Source organism: Lactuca virosa, chromosome 9, assembly GCF_052849685.1.
Source record: "Lactuca virosa cultivar CGN04683 chromosome 9, Lactuca_virosa_CGN04683_v6, whole genome shotgun sequence".
In the NCBI taxonomy this organism is placed as follows: Eukaryota; Viridiplantae; Streptophyta; class Magnoliopsida; order Asterales; family Asteraceae; genus Lactuca; species Lactuca virosa.
In genome coordinates this window covers 283,812,693-283,832,849 of record NC_136434.1, presented here as the reverse complement: position 1 = coordinate 283,832,849, position 20,157 = coordinate 283,812,693, and positions in this window count along the sequence as shown.

The following is a 20,157-nucleotide window of genomic DNA, read 5'->3' as shown; positions in this document are numbered from 1 at the left end:
TTTAAAGCATTACCTTGCAATGGTGTATATGAAACTGTGATTTGTTGTAGAGAACTTAGGAAATAATGTGTTGCATATCGATTCTTCTAATGATTTGGATAAGGCATCCTTGTGGCATTGTCATCTTGGACATGTCAACAAGAAGCGCATAGGCCAACTCCAGAAGGCTGGAGTCTTGGAGTCATTCGACTTAAGGTCGGATGACACTTGTGAGTCTTGTTTGCTTGGAAAAATGACTAAGTCACCCTTCACTGGTTCTTATGAAAGGAGTGAGGGTTTGTTGGATCTCATACACACCGATGTGTGTGGGCCCTTCAGAACTGCCACAAGGAATGCTAACCGCTTCTATGTGACTTTTACTGATGATTACAACAAATATGGCTATATCTACTTAATCAAGCATAAGTCAGAAACCTTTGAGATTTTCAGAGAGTTTAAGCAAGAAGTGGAGAATCAACTGGGCAGGAAGATAAAGATGCTCCGGTCCGATCAAGGTGGTGAGTATCTTATTATCAAAGTCCTGGACTATCTTAAAGAGTGTGGAATTGTTTCATAGTTGACGTCACCTAGGACACCACAGTTGAATGGTGTGGCTGAGAGGCGCATCGAACCTTGTTGGATATGGTTCATTCCATGATGAGTCGAGCTTCGTTACCAATCTCATTCTGGGGGTATGCCTTGGAGACTGCCGCCCATATCCTTAATCGAGTCCCAACTAAAAAGGTTGCCAAAACACCTCACGAGATGTGGATTGGGAAGGCTCCCTCGTTAGCACACATAAAGGTTTGGGGTTGTGAGGCTTTCGTGAGGCGCGAGACTCACGACAAGCTAGAAACTCGGAGTGAGCGGTGTATTTTCATTTGCTACGCGTAAAAGTCCTTTGGTTATCTCTTCTACTGATCGAGTGAAAATGTTGTCTTCGTTGTGAGGAAAGGGGTTTTCCGAGAAAGGGAACTCATATTCCAAGGGGACAGTGGGAGGAAAATTGATCTTGAAGAACTTCAAGAATCAAGCGGTGAAGGAACCTCAAACACTAGTGATCAACCTGAGGAGGACACTCCTGTCGATCCGATTGACGAATCCGTACCTCTGAGGCGTTCCAGTAGAGTTAGTGTTCCACCTGTGTTATATGGTTTTCATATAACATCTGAGCGTGATACATTTATCAGTGATGTCACATTGATAAATTTGGATGAACCTAACAACTACAGGGAAGCCATGGCAGGCCCCGAGTCTGCTAAATGGAAAGAGGCGATGGACAGCGAGATTCAGTCCATGTATGACAATCAAGTTTGGAACTTGGTTGACAATGTACCGGGTCGTAAGACAGTCGGGTGGAAATGGATCTTCAAGAAGAAGACCGACATGGATGGGAAGGTACACACTTATAAGGTGCGACTGGTTGCGAAGGGCTTTACTCAAACTCCCGGAGTTGACTATGATGAGACCTTGTCACCAGTAGCGAAGATTAAGTCTATTAGGGTTATGCTAGCCATTGCTGCATTTCATGAGTATGAAATATGGCAAATGGATGTAAAAACCGCTTTCCTTAATGGGAAGTTGGCTGAGGATGTTTACACTAGTCAGCCAGAAGGTTTTTTCGATGCTAAGTACCCTAGTAGAGTGTGTAAGCTTGAGAAATCCATTTATGGATTGAAACAAGCATATCGTAGATGGAATCTTTGTTTCGATGAGAAAGTCAAAGACTTTGGCTTTTCGAGAAGTGAGGATGAGTCCTGTGTATATGTCAGAGCTAGTGGGAGTATCCTTAGCTTTTTGGTACTGTATGTGGATGACATATTGACATACTACTCATAGGAAATGCATCCTAACTTTTCAGGAGGTGAAATCCTGGCTTGGGAAGTGTTTCGCTATGAAGGACCTTGGAGAAGCTGCCCATATCCTTGGGATAAGGATATTGAGAGATAGGAGTAAGAGACTAATTTGACTTAGTTAAAGTACCTATTTGGACAAGGTGTTGAAGAGGTTCAACATGCATAATTCCAAGAAAGGTGACTTACCGATCCAGAACAATGTCAAACTGAGCATGGCTCAGAGTCTGAGTACAGAGGCTGAGATAGCTAAGCTGAGTCGATTACCATATGCTTCCATTGTTGGCTCGATCATGTATGCTATGACTTGTACTCGCCCTGATGTGGCCTTTGCTTTGAGCATGGTCAGCAGATATGAAGGGAATCCTGGCAAAGCCCACTGGATTGCGGTAAAGAATATTCTCAAGTACCTACGAAGGACTAAGGACTGGGTCCTTACTCTCGGCGGGAGTGATGACTTGAGAGTGGTGGGGTATAGTGACGCCAACTTTCAAACTGACAGAGATAATTTCCGCTCTCAGTCGGGCTGGGTGTTTACCCTAAATGGAGGAGCAATAACTTGGAAAAGTTCCAAGCAGGAGACTGTAGCTGATTCAACTTGCGAATGAAAGTACATAGCAGCAAGCGAAGCGACGAAGGAGGCGATATGGCTGAAGAACTTCATCGGAGAGCTTGGAGTTGTACCAACTATAAAGGAGCCTGTGGAAATTTTCTGTGACAGCGATAGTGTGGTTTCCTTAGCCAAGGAGCCAAGAGATCATGGCAGGTCTAGACACATCGACAGAAAATATCACTTCATAAGACACAAGATAGAAGGACTCCTCGTGGCAAATAGGGTATCATCATATGAGAACAAGGCAAATCCCCTCATGAAGGGACTGAATAGGTTTAAGCATTTACAGCATGTGAGGCACATTGGGCTGAGGGATGATATTAGTTTTAATGATTAGATATCTATTTCGAAAGTTGTAATAGATAGACTGTAATTGACATTTGATGCTTAAATAAAAGATGTTTTTATTTACTAGTATGGTAGTCTCTCATGTCAATTGTTTTACTATTGTTTCATTTTTCATGTTTTGACTTCCAAAATAATTGGATTATTTAAACCATCCACAGTCGATCATACTTTGGAAGTAGGTATTGCATCAAGACTGTCATGAATTTGGCCTTGTTGATTGTCAGAAATGGTTAGACATTGCTATGACATTCATGAGTGCTCATAAGGTCTGAGTATTAGATTCAACCCACACTCACTTGCATCACTTCATGGAATTTATCTCGAGTGATCGTGAGACGATAATATCATATAATCTTCAAACCTAGATATATGAGTTTTTGACTATGATTTGGTCGTACATTGATAGTACGAAAACGCATTGGTAACACGATGTTATAAAGCGTGCTGTTGTGTATGGTTCAGTGAATAGTTAGTACAAGCATATACTGTCAAAGTTTATCTATTCCTTTTAGTCCTTGGAGGATTAAAAGCGATATCTTGGGCCCCTTGGTGATTTTGTTTTGACCTATGTGCCGGGCCCGGTCAGAACTAAATTCATGTGTTGGATTAAGTTCTATGTCAAAAAAATCAGAAATCGGGAAACAAACTGCTGGACAATAAGGTTGACTGTGTTCCATGTGTTTGTCCGGCTGATATCTTGAGAAAGAGGATTCTATGATCACTTGTCTGAAATGGTACGTCTAAGTTCGACAAAGGCATTTAAGAGCTACGATTGCTAGTCGGATCCTGAGGTCATACTTGCAACTATAGTTACTAGACTTATCTAAGTGGCAGACTGTTGGATAAGGTGGCTAAGTCCATAACTATATTTGGTATGTACTTGATCCGTTTTAGCATGGTCCATTTGGGTTGCACTTCACCGGAACAATTTGGACTTTTGAGAAGAGGATATGTATGATTTATTAATATATTATAAGTTCTAATATATTAATATGAAATCATATTATTTAATTAGTATTGATCAAGAATTAATTTTGTGATCAAAAGAGACTAATTAAATAAATGGGGATTGATTGTGTAAATCATTCATTCTTATAATGTGGGCTAATGATCCATAATTCCTTATGTTGGGCTAAACCCATGTGGTGACCCATGGATAGTCCATGGAGGTTAAAACCCATGGATCATGAGGAATGTGGAAAGTCATGCACATTAGGGTTTACATGGTGTAACCCTAATGTAACCTCACTATATAAGTAACCCCCTAGCTATCAAATTCGACACTAGTGAGTGTATGCAAGAGTGTAGCCGATTTTGTGAGCAAAGGAATTCTCTTCCAAGTATTCCAAGTGTTAGTGGTGATTTGTGATTCCACTTGAGGCATTCACATTATTGGTGCTAGGCTCTTAAAGCTCCAAGCAACAAGCTACAACAAAAGGTATGTTATCTAACTTGTTTTATTACCCAAGTATCAAAGTTTTGTATGCTATTTAGGGTAATAGCTTGGAAAAGAAAGTTTTCATGTATAATAGAGAAAACATAGATCCAAGGTATTTAGGGTTGCATGTACACCTTAGGAGTGTTAGAATGCTCATAACCCATCAACTACATGGTGGTTGATAGGTGGTTTGGAGATGACCACGATTTATTATCCCTTCTTCCAGGGGTTCAAGCGGGGTTGATGCATGTTTGGAAGTCGGGAGACTCATGAACCAGCTGGTGTGTATAAAGTGAACAGTTAAGGGTTGATGGAGATATCAGTCCTGGAAATTGGATCCTGAAGTCTAGATCTGATGGGTTTCCAGCCTAGGCAAACATATCGAAGGAAATTGACTCGGTGTTTGTGGTTTTGAGAATCCCCAGCTCTGCGGTTCTCGCCGGAAGTTCGATGCCCTAATTAGGAAGTAGTAGAGTATGTTGGCATGATAAATAATTTTTTCAATGATTTTCTTTCTGAGGCTCGTATTAAGGAGCTACCTTTTTCTCGGATGAAGGGTTCGCCAACAGGAATTGGTCAGGAGTCCTAATCCTTAGTAGCTATCGGTTGTTTCTGTTTCGGAAATACTTGAGTTCCTCATTGCAGGAAGTAAATGGTCAGGGAGCTCGTCGTAGCCAACGATTCTTTCTGTTTGGGATGCGAATGGATAGGTGAGGGAGCTTTATCATGAGTATTCGCTGCAGCAGACTTCGAGGAAGAAGTCTAAGATAAGTGGGGAAGAATTGTAACATCCCGATGATGAGATATTTTTAATTTTGGCTTATGGTTTATTTATATTGCAATATGGACCCTGAGTATAAAAAGAGTGCAATAAGGGCCCTAGTGGCATTTTCGTAATTTTGGGCTTGAGGGAGTACGCCATGCGTACGTGTGTACGCTGAGCGTACTAAGGCACACCCTAGTATGTTGGGTGTACATATGTATGCAGGGCGTACGTGTCGATCATGCAAACCCAAATTTTAAGGGTTTGGATCATATTTAAACCCCATTATAGCCTCATTTACCCTCACCTCATTAGCCTCCGTCCTCTTGGAATGTCCTTGCAACCCTAATCCATCATGCGAAGCATTTCTAAGCTTGAGTGTGGGTGTTTTGTGCCTTTGAAGAAGCAGGAAACGAGTGGAGCCCATCTTAGAGGAGTGAAGCTCTTTAGATCCAGAATCTCACCACCTTTTGGCATCATTTGGAGGTATAAAGTTCTAAACTTGGTGAAGTTTCATTTAGATCTTGTGTTAGGTTGGTTTTTGGTTTCTTTTTATCCCAAATGTGGTGATTCATGAACATAGCATCTTCTTGACCCATTAAGTTGTCCTTTCATACCTTAGGAATGGTCTTAAGTCATAAAAATGGGATCTAAGTGGTTGGTTTTGCTCCATGCATCATTTAGAGGGTCTTAATGGATTAAGATGTTGAGTTAAGCTCTTGTTGGACATGTAAAGTCATAAAGTTAACTTTATGAGTCTAGAGGGTATTTTAGCCTTGGATCTAAAAGGTGGACGAAATGACTTATGGCATTAAGCACTTAATGAATGATTGGAAGATCTGGGCGTACACCCTGCGTAAATAGAGTATGCAGCGCGTACGTGGTCAAGGCCCCTGATGGCGATCAACGATGAAGTACGCCCAGTGTACATCTGAAGTATGCCCCGCATATATCTTCTGTGTCAACTCGGCTGAGTTGACCCGACTAGGTTGACTTATGGATTTTTGACCAGTTTGACCTTGGATTTTAACTTTTGTTGACCCTATTGACTTTTGACCAAGTTTGACTTCAGGTCAAACTTGAGGGTTTGGATTAGTGATTGAGATTTTTGTATGGTTCGGATGTTAGGGAACAGATCGGTGTATTCTCGGGTTTCTTCATTTCAGGTGAGTTTCACCTCATTGTACCATGGGTCGAAGGCATCAATTCTGACCCACTAGTTTCCGGTAATCTGTTAGTAGAGGAATGCCATAGGGACTGTATATATTCACATAGGATAGACTGAGGACTCTTGATCTAGGCTCTTTTACCTATTCCTTCTTTGGTTGTGGTTCTAGAGTAGGGTCATCTGTCCGACTGGCTATCTCACCTCTGATTATATACGGTCAGGAATTCTTAGATTGTTGCTACTTAGTATGACACGATGCTATTGTGATTGGTTAGATTTGTATTCTGGTATCGAGTATGCTGATAGGATGTAGTGATCAGTTAGATCTGTATTTTGGTATTGAGTATGTTGATAGGTTCTGGAGATCTGTTAGATCTGTATTCTGGTATAGAGTATGTTGATAGGCTGTAGTGATCGATTAGATATGTATTCCGATATCGAGTATGTTGATAGTTTGTGGTGATCTGTTGAATATGTATTCTGGTATTGAGTATGCTGATAGGCTGTGGGGATCTGTTAGATATGTATTCTAGTGTCGGGTATGCTGCTATGCTATAGTGGTCTGCTAGATCTGTATCCTGGTATTGAGCATGTTGTTGTGTTGTGGTAATCTGTTAGATTGGTATCCTGGTATGTAGGATGTTGCTATGCTATAATGCACTGTGGGATCTTTATGTTATCTGTACTTGTTGGTTATCATCTGGTTGAGTGCCCTAGGGACTGTTTGTGGTTATATAGGATAGCCTGAGAACTCTTGGTCTAGGATCTCTTGCATGTTCCTCGTTTGGTTGTGGCTCTAGAGTAGGATCATCTGTTCGGGTGGCTATCTCACCTCTGGCTACTTATGCTTACGTATTTCATGGAGGTTAGCTGATAGGGGGACTATGTGCTGTGAGAGGAGTAGTAGGAAGGAGTGAGTTGTATGATTGTTGTTACCTGTTTTATATGCCTGCTTGATCCTTGTTTGTTTATATGTCGACATATGGTGGTGGTGGATTGAGTCATTCCTACTACGTGTTGTACGCCAACATACCCTGTGCGGGTCGGCTGTAAGCCGAAGGCATGAAGGCTCGGGAGGAGCAGTTGGGTTAAGGCGGTAGGCCAACAAACCCTGGTATTCCGATCTGGTTAGACCGAAGGTTGAAGAGCGGCAGTTCTGCATGCTTGTATGTTTATCGTATAGGGTATTTTGGGGGAAACTCACTAAGCTTCATGCTTACCCAGTTGTTTATAGTTTGAGGTATCATCGGTGATTGCGGGAAGGTGAATGAGAGACTGTATACACTCATCCGCAACATTAAAGATTCCACGTTTTCTACGATACTCTGATTTTTAATAAATGTACTTTTGAATAAATTATTTTTCTTAAATAATGGATTAAAAAATTGGAAAGATTTACCTTAATAAAAATGAAAATTTTGTTGTTGTGAAAACGTGACGTTACAGATAGGCTAAGGAATCTTGGAGAAATAATGTGAAAATTTTGCCTGATTTGTGATGCCTTAGCCTAGGAGTTCATTCTTATGAGATTGAATCTGTCATTACTATTTGCTTAGTGTATGCTACATAGTTGTACATAGTTAGGATTTTATAGCCTTAGAATGCTTGATTTATCCTTTCTTCCTGTTCCGTGTTTGGTTCTGGAATTGAGGTAGGATCATTTATTCGAATGTCTATTGAGTCTCGTATTATGTACAATTAGCATACCCGAAGCAAATAGCGAGGACAACAATGATCTTGTGAGGCAGAACAGTGTTGGCAGCAGTCTAGAGTCAGTTTCTAGATGCTTAAATGTGGTTCTAAGGAACCAGCAGAGCGAGTCCATAGCTTGTTTGAGGATATAGAGTCCTTGCGACTTGGGGTCATGAGGGGACGACTTGAGACAAATACAGGTTAGTGTGGAAGGTAGTATTTTTGGATTAGGTGTCTAAGGCTATAACTATAATTGGTATAAACTTGAAATGATAGTAGCACAGTCCTTTCGGTTTGCCCTCAAACCTTGCAACTGGACATGATGATTTTGGAGAAAGAGAGGTCGATTTATTATTTGAGTAATAAATTGGAATAATTGATTTATTAATATATTATGAAGATAATATGTTAATTTGAAATCATATTGTTTAATTAATAACTGATCAGAAATTAACAGGAATTAATTGGACTAACTGAAAGTACAGGGTCTGTTTGGTTATTTATTGGAAGTTGAGGAAAGAAGCCTATAGACCTCATTGGATGAGTTTGAGGAAAATCACTTGGGCAAGCCCAATGAATTTTTTTTCCAAACCCCTTAGATGAAGGGAATAGGCTGCTTGGTCACCAAGCGAAGGGCATTAGGGTTTCCTCCTTAAACCCTAGCTTTGGCACCAAGCTAACTCAATTATATAAAGGACCTTGGGCTTCACAATTTTAGCATTCTCTTTTTCCTCTTGGGTTGGCTGAAATTCTCCTCCTCTCTCATCTCATCCTCTTGCGTGTGTTGGGTGTGATTCCATTAGAGGCACGACAACTGTGGTGCTTGCTTCCAAAGGATCAAGAAGAAGGTGTTCATTGTTATTTACAACAATAACAATCAAGGTATACATTCCTAACCATAATTTGGTATTTTTCGAAAAATAGCCTAGTGTTCTTAGGGTACTTGCTATGTTGTTCATAGTTATATATTCAATAGAGAAAACATAGATCTTTATTAGGGTTGCATGCACACTTAAGGGTTTAAGTTTATTGTTTTGCATAAAACCCATAAGTATTGGGCTTGTATTACTGGAAGCACTGGATCCGTATGCGGCTCGAGGAGTAACCTCAAGGAACTAAAGAGCTTGTAGGAGTGTGGGTGTTGGTATATGCGCTTTATCCTGATTTCTGATAATTTTATTGTGTGTTTCAGTATGGTGGTTACCAGAGGTTCAGGCTCCAGCGACCGTGAGAGGCCGAGTGCCAGCGATGATGAGATCTGCAGGATTGTTGCTGTAGAGGTGGTTGCAAAAATTAGAGAGACTATTACAGAGATGTTTGGGTCTATGAAGACCACACTGATTGAGACTTTTGACGAGCGCTATGCTGCTGTCACTGAGGCTGCTGTTGTCGCAGCCACCGCAACTGTTGCTGCTGCGAGACTGGAGGGGGTGATTCGTTGTGGTACCGAGAGTTCACCAACATGAAGCCACCCGAGTTTGATGGGACCCAAGATTCGATCGCTTCTATGAGATGGATCTATGATGTTGAGGCATGTTTTTATAATTGCTCCTGTCTAGAGAATCTGAGGGTTCGTTTTGTGCTGAACCTGCTTCGCTTGGGAGCGAAGGACTTATGGAAGTTTGTGACGACTGATTACACTATTGTAGAGCATAGTGTGGTGACTTGGGAGAGGTTTACTGAGATATTCAGGGATGGGTTTGTACCCGCGGTTGAGCTGGAAAGGTTGGCCCAGCAGTTCCTGTATCTCAAGTAGAAGACATAGATGGTGACTAAGATCACCAGGATGTTTCATGAGAAGGCTTTATTTTTCCTTGAGCAGGTGTCCACGGAGCAGGTCCATGTGATTCGGTATTTGAGTATTATGAGGAGAGATATATGTGAGTTTGTGGCGAACACCACGAACCGGACATTGGCTGAGCTGCAGACCAATGCCAGGAGGAGTGAGATTGAGGTGGAGACCCATGCTAGAGAAGAGAGGGAGACCCATGGGAGTGATAGGAGGCAAGTGCAGTCGCATCCGGCTACTAAGTGGCCCAAGCCCATTGATCAGAGAGTTGGAAGCCAAAAGGGCCGCACTTGTGGAAAGTGCGGCAAGGGACACGAGGGACTCTGTCGGTCTGGATCAGCTTGCTACCTGTGTGGCAAGGAGGAGCACTTGGCTAGGGATTTCCCCAAGGGATTCCGGGTTAGCTTCAACTCAAACCAGACGGGTAACGTAAGGGCAGAGTGTCATCAGCTTACATCTAGGGCGGTTCAGACTCCGGCCCCAGCGACCCTGCATATCACTGATGGTCGACAGGGGAAGACCGAGGCACCGAGGGCTCGAGGGAGAGCATTTTAGTTGACAGCAGAGGAGGCTCGTGCATCTCCAAACGTCGTTGATGGTATATGTTGTTTATATTTCTATTGATTTATTTATGTTGTTTATATTATCGATTGTGTAGGTACTTTTCTTGTGAATTCTATGCCTGCGCTTGTACTATTTGACTCGGGTGCGAGTCGATCGTTTGTGTCGTCATCATTTTGTCTCGGTTTTAGTATTATGCGATAGACCTTGATCAAAACCTTGAGAGTCTCAGTACTTGATGAGCGTCCAATCTCTGCTACTGATATCTACCGGGGTTGTGTATTAGAGATCTTTGGCATTGGTTATCCGATAGATCTCATCCCTATCGCGATGGGAGATGTTTGTGTGATTGTGGGTATGGATTGGTTGAGCCGGTTTTGGGCTCTGATTGACTGTGAGCGTCAGTTGGTGACAGTTTGAGACCCTAGTGGGGGAGTGATGACTATCTACAGCGAGGGTACTAGATCGGTATCAGCCTTCTGTTCTGCCGCCAGGGCAAGATAGATTTTGCAGCATGGGTGTATGGGTTATCTAGAATATGTATCAGATACTCGGCTTGAGAAGAAGGGACCGACCTCTATTTATGATGTTCCGGTGGTACGCGATTTTCTCGATGTTATTCCCGATGAGTTACCGGGTGTGCCTCCTGAGAGGCAATTCGAGTTTCGGATCGATCTGATTTCGGGTGCGACGCCGATCGCCAAGGCACCGTACCCTCTTGCACCTCCCGAGATGCATGAGTTATCCTCTCAGTTTCCTGAGCTGTTGGGAAAGAGGTTTATTCGGCCAAGCAGTTCTCATTGGGGAGCACCGATCCTTTTTTTTAGAAAGACGGATGGTTCACACCAGATGTGCATCGATTATGTTGGATTAAGGTGTCTAAGACAATAACTAAATTGGTATATTCTTGAATTAGAAGCAAATTCCTTTTTGGGTTTCCCTTAAAACTAGTAACTAATTAGAATGACAGTTGGAGATAGAGGATAATTTGTTAGTTTATTATATGAATAATAAACTAATTGGAAATTGAAATATATGATTTATTAATATATTATATGATTAATATATTAATTGGAAATAGTTATGATTAACTGATTAATTAGAATTGATTTGGATTTATTTCTAAGATTAATTAGCATTAATCATTCAAATGACTCTTTGGTTTCCATGGGAGTTTCCTTAAGCAAGTATAAATAGGACACCATGGATGCCATATTTTCCACACACATATACTTGCTTTCATAGATCCAAATATATTCTCTAGTCTCCTCTCTCCTTAAGTCTTCTTGCTACTAGAGTTTTGGGTACAAGCCATTAGAGGCATCCATTCCTTTCGTGCTAGCTTTCCAAGATCTAGAAGAAGGATTTTACTTTGATTATTTACGATAATACAAACGGTATGTAACCCTAATTTTATGTATGAATTTCGATTTCATAGCCTCTCTCTTAGGGTTTTCTTGATATTCATAGTTAGTTGTTATCAATAGAGAAAACATATATTCTTTCTAGGTTGCATGTGAACTTAAGGGTTTAAATGTTTTTCCGCCACATGTAATTGTGTTCATAACCTAGAAAACCCATCAATCGTATCAGAGCCATAAGTTTTCTATTTGATTGTGCACTAAAATGAATTGATCAAAAGAAGTATAAGGGATTAGGATTAAATCTGAATTATTTAAATTAATTGTTTAATTAGTAAAAAATTATTTAATCCATGAAATTAAAATTATTTAATTAATTATTTAATTGGTAAATAATATGATTTAAATTTATTTTATTAATTGTTTAATTAAGATAAAAGATTAAATCATCATTTAGTTTAAAATTAATAATTATTAATTGGTTAATTCGAAAAATATTAATTTTAAGCCCTCGTATTTTAAAAAATTTAAAATACACCTTATATGCTATATATGATTAAAAGTTTAATATATTATATGTATAAGATAAGCCAGTCAAATCGCTAGTATGCCTCATTCACGAAGCCAAACTCTAAGGGGGGGGGAGGGGGGGGTTTATAAGGAAGCGGCCTATAAATGACCGTTGAATGGGTGTCCACTCTCACCCACCGCTCCCTTGTATGGTGGATGGTCGTTAGCTGAACAGATTTGATAGGATATAACCTCTTAAAGGTATGATATTATAAAGTAACTAAACCTTTTATAAATACCACTCTAGTTACATTAGGAAAAAATGTGAAATTGTATGCCAATCCATGAAAACGCACATTGTTTCCTTATGAGTCGTTAGTGGAGCGTTTATGGTTAACTGACACACTAATTTGGGACTATAAAAGTGAAATAGTGAAACAACTCATTTTTATGATTGTTGATGGAGCATGTATGGTTAACCGGCACATCAATGTGAGATCATAAATCGATTGAGGGTGTTTGAGCGGGTTTGCATGGTTATTCGCATCTTAGTTGTGATCCTCGACATCCTAGTCACAATTGGTAAGAGCATAATCGAGATTAAACATGCCATTGATAAGATTCAATGAATCTCAAAAGATCTAGGAGTTTCATATGATTGAAATTGGAGATGACTCTACCTACCTAAAATAAGTTCGAATTTGATTACGACATCCCTCTTAAAAGGTCGAATCGAAAATATGGATTCTAGCCTTAATTTAATTATGGGTTAATAATTAAGGATTAAAATCAAATAACTTGAATTCTCTCTTATCCAAATATTAGATGTCAAATCAAGATAATAATCGTCTTCCTCGTTCTTATGGAAATGGTTTTCCTCAATGTTCTGGAGATGATCATCCACTTTCAAGCCAATGTGAAAATGTTTTCCTTTCCTTTGGAAATGGTGGAACTAGACATCGTCTCTCTTCAACTCTTCCACCTCCTCCTCCTCCCGTGACTCTCCCAACGTCACGAGTTGAAAGATATGAAACAACCCAAGCCCTTTTGGCATGTAAACATGAAGATAGAAATTTTGTGTGTGCGCACGTTCTAAAAATGAAGTCGTACACTGACAAAGTGGATAGGATGGGTGTCATATTTCCAAGGGAGCAAGCCATTGATTTGGTTCTTATCTCGCTTCCTAAGTTGTATGGTCAGTTCGTTGAGAACTTTAATATGAGGAATCTCGATGTGACCCTAATAGATCTTAAAAGGTCGAATCGAAAATATGGATTCTAGCCTTAAATTATTTATGGTTTAATAATTAAGGATTAAAATCAAATAACTTGAATTCTCTCTTATTCAAATATTAGATGTCAAATCAAGATAATAATGGTCTTCCTCGTTCTTATGGAAATGGTTTTACTCAATCTTTTGGAGATGATCATCCACTTTCAAGCCAATGTGAAAATGTTTTCCTTTCCTTTGGAAATGGTGGAACTAGACATCGTCTCTCTTCAACTCTTCCACCTCCTCCTCCTCCTCCCGTGACTCTCCCAACATCACGAATTGAAAGATATGAAACAACCCAAGCCCTTTTGACATGTAAACATGAAGATAGAAATTTTGTGTGTGCGCACGTTCTAAAAATGAAGTCGTACATTGACAAATTGGATAGGATGGGTGTCGTATTTCCAAGGGAGCAAGCCATTGATTTGGTTCTTATCTCGCTTCCTAAGTTGTATGGTCAGTTCGTTGAGAACTTTCATATGAGGAATCTCGATGTGACCCTAATAGATCTGACCCAAATGTTGGTGGTTATTGAGGCAGAAATGCTTAAGAACACATCTGAAACAGAGATGCTTATAGGGTCTGATTCCAAGGTTTCCTTGGACATTGGTAATGGTGACATTGGTGATCCAGAAAATATTTCTCTTCCAAATGGAAAGGGGTCGTCTAAGGTCAAACCATTTGATCGTATGGTTAAGAGAAAGGCTTGTTATAGAATCGTTCCATGTGTTAAAACCAAAGAGTTCATTTGTTTCTATTGCCAATTGAAGGGACACTGGTTGCGAAGCTGATGAAAGTACCTGAAGGATCTCAGAGATGGTAAAGTCAATTCGTATGACTCTACTTTAGGTACATCCAATATCTAACTCCATTGCTTTATAAATTCCTATTCTTAGACTCTTAATGCATAATGTGATAATCACATTTTGATGGTATTTCAAGATCTAAAAGGAAGAAGGAAGCTTAAGTGAAGTGAGCTAAATATGATCGTGGGAAATGGACTTTGGTCACATGGTTCGATGGTCAGAATTTGGAGCTACTACTAGGGAGTTAGGATAATTTAATAGATTGTTATTACTCTTCAGAAATGTCTAGAAATATAGTTTTTCATTTTATGCATTGTAAGGACAAATTCTAGTTTTCTTTTTAGCAATAAAATGAAGTTTTAGTTTACATATTTTCCTTATCTTATTTCCTTGCAATGACATTAATGAAAGTGTTTGTTATGTTTCTAATAATAGCAATATTAATTGTGGATTTGATTCTTATGTTATCGCTTGTGGTAATATCATAATAAACCAAGTGAAAGGAAATCTCATTACCAACTAGACTGATACTTAGAATCATATAATTTAAATTGTATTATATATGAGATTCTTGTTCGTTGGAAAATTATGACTCAATCATTGTTCACATTTTTATGTTAGGAAAGTGAAGGACTAATGGTTCTAGTACATGTTGATATGTACTCTTCAGACCCACCACAAGGGACGATAACTCTATTCGTCATGATCTACTGATGTTTCAATAAATATGGTTTTGTTTATAAGATTAAACAGAATTCTAATACTTTTGAAAAGTTCAAAGAGTAGCCGAACGAATAGAAGAATCTGTCAAACAGAAAGATAAAAGATTCTCCAATCTGAAAAGAAATGAGAATGCTTTAGTATCATGTTTTACGATCGTCATAGTAATTGTAGAATTGGATCACAATAAATCCCCCAAGAAAATATTAGTACAATTGTGTGACTAAGAAGAGGAATCGAACATTGTTATAAATGGTTCGATCTTAAGACGAGTCATACTTTGTTCCTAATCAAAGTTTTAGAGCCATGCTTTAGTAAATATGAATCATATCTTGAAACTCATTTCAAACCTAAGAAGGATAACAACACCTCGTAATATGTGGAGTAATAATGTTTTCTTACTCTAGCATATTTGGAATTGGAATTGTGATGTTTTTGTTGATCGAGAAACAAAAGATAAACTGAGACCTATTCTATGAAGTGTTTTCTTGTCGGAAATCCGCACAAAATTTTGAATATTTGTTTTAGCTCGTCAAGGAATGTTTCTTGAGAGAAAAAATCATATATCAAGAAGTCAGTGGGAGTCTTATTGATCTTGAGAGTTTCAAGAGTCAGCCGAAAATGATCCTTTTAGTTATCACTAGTAGGTTGATAACCTATTATGTTTTTTGACACATTCTAATTTCGGTGCACTTCCGATTGAGTTGGCAACCCCTTTGAGTTCTATGTTTTTCATTTAACTGCAAAAGGCTAAGCACGTTGGTCAATGAAAGTACATTTATCAATATGGGTGAGTTGCTAACAACATGGAAGCATTGGTGGGCTTTTGAGCTGCCATAAGGCAAGGAATTTAGATTAAGCGAAGTTCAGTCCATGATGGAGAACTAAATGTGATTTTGTTTGTCCTAAACCTTGTCTTATGACTGTAGGTTGAAAAATAAAGTTCTACATGGATGGGAACATATGCGCCTTCGAATCTAGGTGACAAAAGGTTTCGATCTAGTTCATTAAAATGATTCTGAGGAAACACTTTCGTTGATAGGTTTTAAGGATCTAATAAATATCAACATGGACATTGGTTGTGTTAATTGCATTCTCAAATTCACAATATGATTACGTCATCCCTCTTCATATTTCGAATTGTGAGGAATGGAAAGGAATTGTTTAAGCTTTCAGGAGATATGTTTATCACGTCTTGAAAGAGTTTGAACACATACACTATCCATATAAAGTGCATAAGCTTAAGAAGCCTAATTAGAGGCTTGAAGAAGCATCACGAAATAGGAATTTGTACTTCCATGAGAAAGTCAAAAGGTATTGATTTCTAGAAGTCCAGTTGATTTCTGAGTACCTGTCAAAGCTAGTGAGAGCATAATCGTTATGCCTGGTATTGCATGTTGACAATACTATCGATAAGGAATAATGTCTCTAATTTGCAAGTTGCAAAAGTTGGGAACTGTTACGCTATAGGGGACATAAGGGAGAGGTCACTCATACTTTTAATCTAATGGTGTGGATTGAATAATATAACTTAGTTAAAGACATACGATGTTGAAATGTTTTGACATTGGGTATTCTATACATGGAAATATTATAGCAGGGAACTGAACAGATAATGGATCCTTGTAATAACGAGTCGAGTCCCATATGCTTCTGATATAGGGTCGATTACATATGCTATAATATTATATTATTCTATTTTTTAAATGCTTTTAGCATTGTGTGAAAAGGATTAGAATTCCATGTGACTGAAGTTGTTAAACAAACTGTCAAGAACATTCCGAGGTTTATTGAAGATTGGTTGCTTGTGGACAATTGGAAGTATGGTATTGTTTTGGAAAAACCATAGTGACATGTTTTGGATCGAGATGACTCTTGGTCATAATTGATGGTCATATGGGAATATGGAAATGATTCCATAATGGGAGATGGGTATATGGAAATGTCTCCATAGTAAGAGCTGGCTATAAAATCTACATTTGAGTTAGAAACTTTAATGTAAGAAAGGTGTCCAAGGAATGTACCTTGCATTTGAGACCTCAATACCATGGAATTGTTTCTTGTAACAAAGTTCCAGTGAAATATTTTGTAGTATCGGAGACTCAGTCTTTGAGACTTTAGAATCTCGATATCACAAGACATCAATGCATGTAAACTTGGAATTCCACCACATCTTTGATAGCTATAAGAATTTAGAATTGTGAAGTAAGCATCATTGGACTAATGTCTAATTGATCTATTCATAAAGGAAGGACCGTCAAGAGGCATAGTATGCATGTTCAGGACATGGCATGACTGATGTTATCTAATTCAAGTGGTTAGTTGATTACTTGAAACATTATACAATGAATAAATTCGTAATTGTTATGATAATTAAATAATAAAGATTTATTTATAATCAATGGGTATGTTGTCATAGTTAATTAATTTATTATTGTGTTTCACTTTGCATATTTTACTTCCTTGAGTAATTTAAATATTATTTGAAATTCCACATTCGTTCATACTTTTGAAAGTAAGTAGTGAATTATGACTGTCATGAATTGATTGTAGATTGTCGATTGAGATTAAGACATTGCAATTTGAATTACTACAATATTCATGAATACTTTCAAAATAGGGATTTTAGGTATTGGATAAACCCACGCTTAGAGATTACTTCATGGATCTTGTCATGAGTAATTCTAAGACGATAATATTTTCTATTCTTAAAGCAGAGATATATAGTTCATTGTTTACATATTAGTTCTGCATTGGCTTACTCAAACACATATCGTAACTGGATGTTATAAAGGGTAATTCCCTATGCGATTTAATCTGTGAATTTTATGACTATGTAGTCAATGTAATTCGTTCATTTTTCCCTAACAGGAAAAGCGATATCATTGGGCCCCTCGATGATTTGATGTTGACTATATAGTGTTGGGCCCAGCCAGGACTAATTGATGTGTTCAATTTTAAGTCCAATCAAGTCTTTACAAATCAAGAAATCGGGAAACATAATTTTAGACAATGAGATTGATTCTGATCCATGTCTTGTGTCCATACGATATCTTCAAGAACGAAGGAATAGTTGATAACTTATCTTAGGGCCAAAAGCTAATTTGAATCAGAGTTCGGCAGTGGCTTTGGAAAGCACTCTTTGTTGTTTATTTCAAGGTCTATACTTGCAATTGTAGTTAAAAACTTATCCAAGTGGGAGACTATTGGATTAAGGTGTCTAATCTAATAACTAAATTGGTATATTCTTGAATTAGAAGCAAAGTTCTTTTATGGGTTTCCCTCAAAACTAATAACTAATTAGAATGACAGTTGGAGATAGAGGATAATTTGTTAGTTTATTATATGAATAATAAACTAATTGGAAATTGAAATATATAATTTATTAATATATTATATGATTAATATATTAATTGGAAATAGTATGATTAATTGATTAATTATAATTGATTTGGATTTAATTCTAAGATTAATTAACATTAATCATTCAAATGCCTCTTTGGTTTCCATAGGAGTTTCCTTAAGCATGTATAAATAGGACACCATGGATGCCATATTTTCCACACACATATACTGTCGTTCATAGAGCCAAATATATGCTCTAGTCTCCTCTCTCCTCAAGTCTTCTTGTTACTAGAGTTTTGGGTGCAAGCCATTAGAGGCATCCATTCATTTGGTGCTGGCTTTCCAAGATCTAGAAGAAGGATTCTACTTTGATTATTTACAATAATAACCAAAAGGTATGTAACTCTAATTTTATGTATGAATTTTGATTTCAAAGCTCTCTCCTAGGGTTTTCTTGATATTCATATTTAGTTGTTATCAATAGAGAAAACATAGATTCTTTCTAGGTTGCATGTGAACTTAAGCGTTTAAGTGTTTTTCCGCCACATGTAATTTTTTTTATAACCTAGAAAACCCATCAGATTACCGGGAGTTGAACAAGTTGAAGGTGAAAAACCGTTACCCATTGCCGAGGATTGATGATCTTTTTGACCAGCTTCAGGGGGTATCTTGGTTTTCCAAGATCGATTTGACGTCCGACTATCATCAGATAATGGTGAGAGAGGAGGATATTCAGAAGACGGCCTTCAGAACTCACTATGGGCATTACGAGTTTATGGTGATACCTTTTGGGCTCACCAATGCACCAGCGACGTTCATGGATCTCATGAATCGGGTGTACAGACCTATGTTGGATCGATCAGTGATCGTTTTCATCGATGACATTCTGGGCTATTCGAAGACTACGGAACAACATGAAGAGCACTTACGAGAGCTTCTTGGGGTTTTGAGGATGGAGAGACTCTTCGCCAAGTTGTTCAAGTATGACTTCTGGTTGCGCGAGGTTCAGTTTTCGGGACACCTTGTCAATCAGAAAGGTATCTTGGTCGACCCAGCCAAGATAGAGGCGATGATGTAGTGGGAAGTGTCGAGATTTCCATCTGAGATTCAGAGCTTCCTCGGATTGGCAGGTTATTATCGTAGATTCATTAGAGAATTCTCCAAGATTGATGTTCCTCTCACTAGGTTGACAAGGAAGGATGTTGCTTTTAGTTGCGGGCCTGAGCAGCAGGCGTCATTTGAGACTCTACGCCAGAGATTGTGTGAGGCACCGGTTATTTGCCCTCCCTGTGGGAGTTGAGGACTTTGTAGTCTACTGTGATACATCCATTGCAAGGTTGGGTGTTGTGTTGATGCAGAGAGGGCATGTGATAGCATACGCTTCGAGGCGGCTGAAGCCACACGAAGCAAAGTATCCCATGCATGATTTGGAGTTGGGGCGTTGGTTTTTTCCCTCAAGATTTGGCGCCACTATCTATATGGTGTTCGGTGTACCATATACACGAACCATAAGAGCCTGAGATAACTTATAGATCAGCCTAGCCTGAATATGAGGCAAATGAGGTGGTTGGATATAGTGAAAGACTATGACTGTGAGATTTTGTATCACCCGGGAAAGGCCAATATGGTGGCCGACACGTTGAGCCGGAGGGCGGTGTGTGCCCCGATTCGGGATGTGCGCTTGAGGATGACTGTGATGACTCCAGTCATGGAGATTATCAAATAAACCCAGTCGGAGGCCATAAAAGAAGAAAATCGGAAAAGTGAGCGGGTGATTGGCCTGCTTTCAGCCTTTGATATTGACATTCGAGGGCTTTTGAGTCTTCATGGGCGGGTATGGGTACTGTATGCAGGTGGGGCCCGATGGATTTTGATGGAGGAGGCCCACAAGTTGAGATTTTCCATCCACCCAGGGGCTACCAAGATGTATCTCGACCTA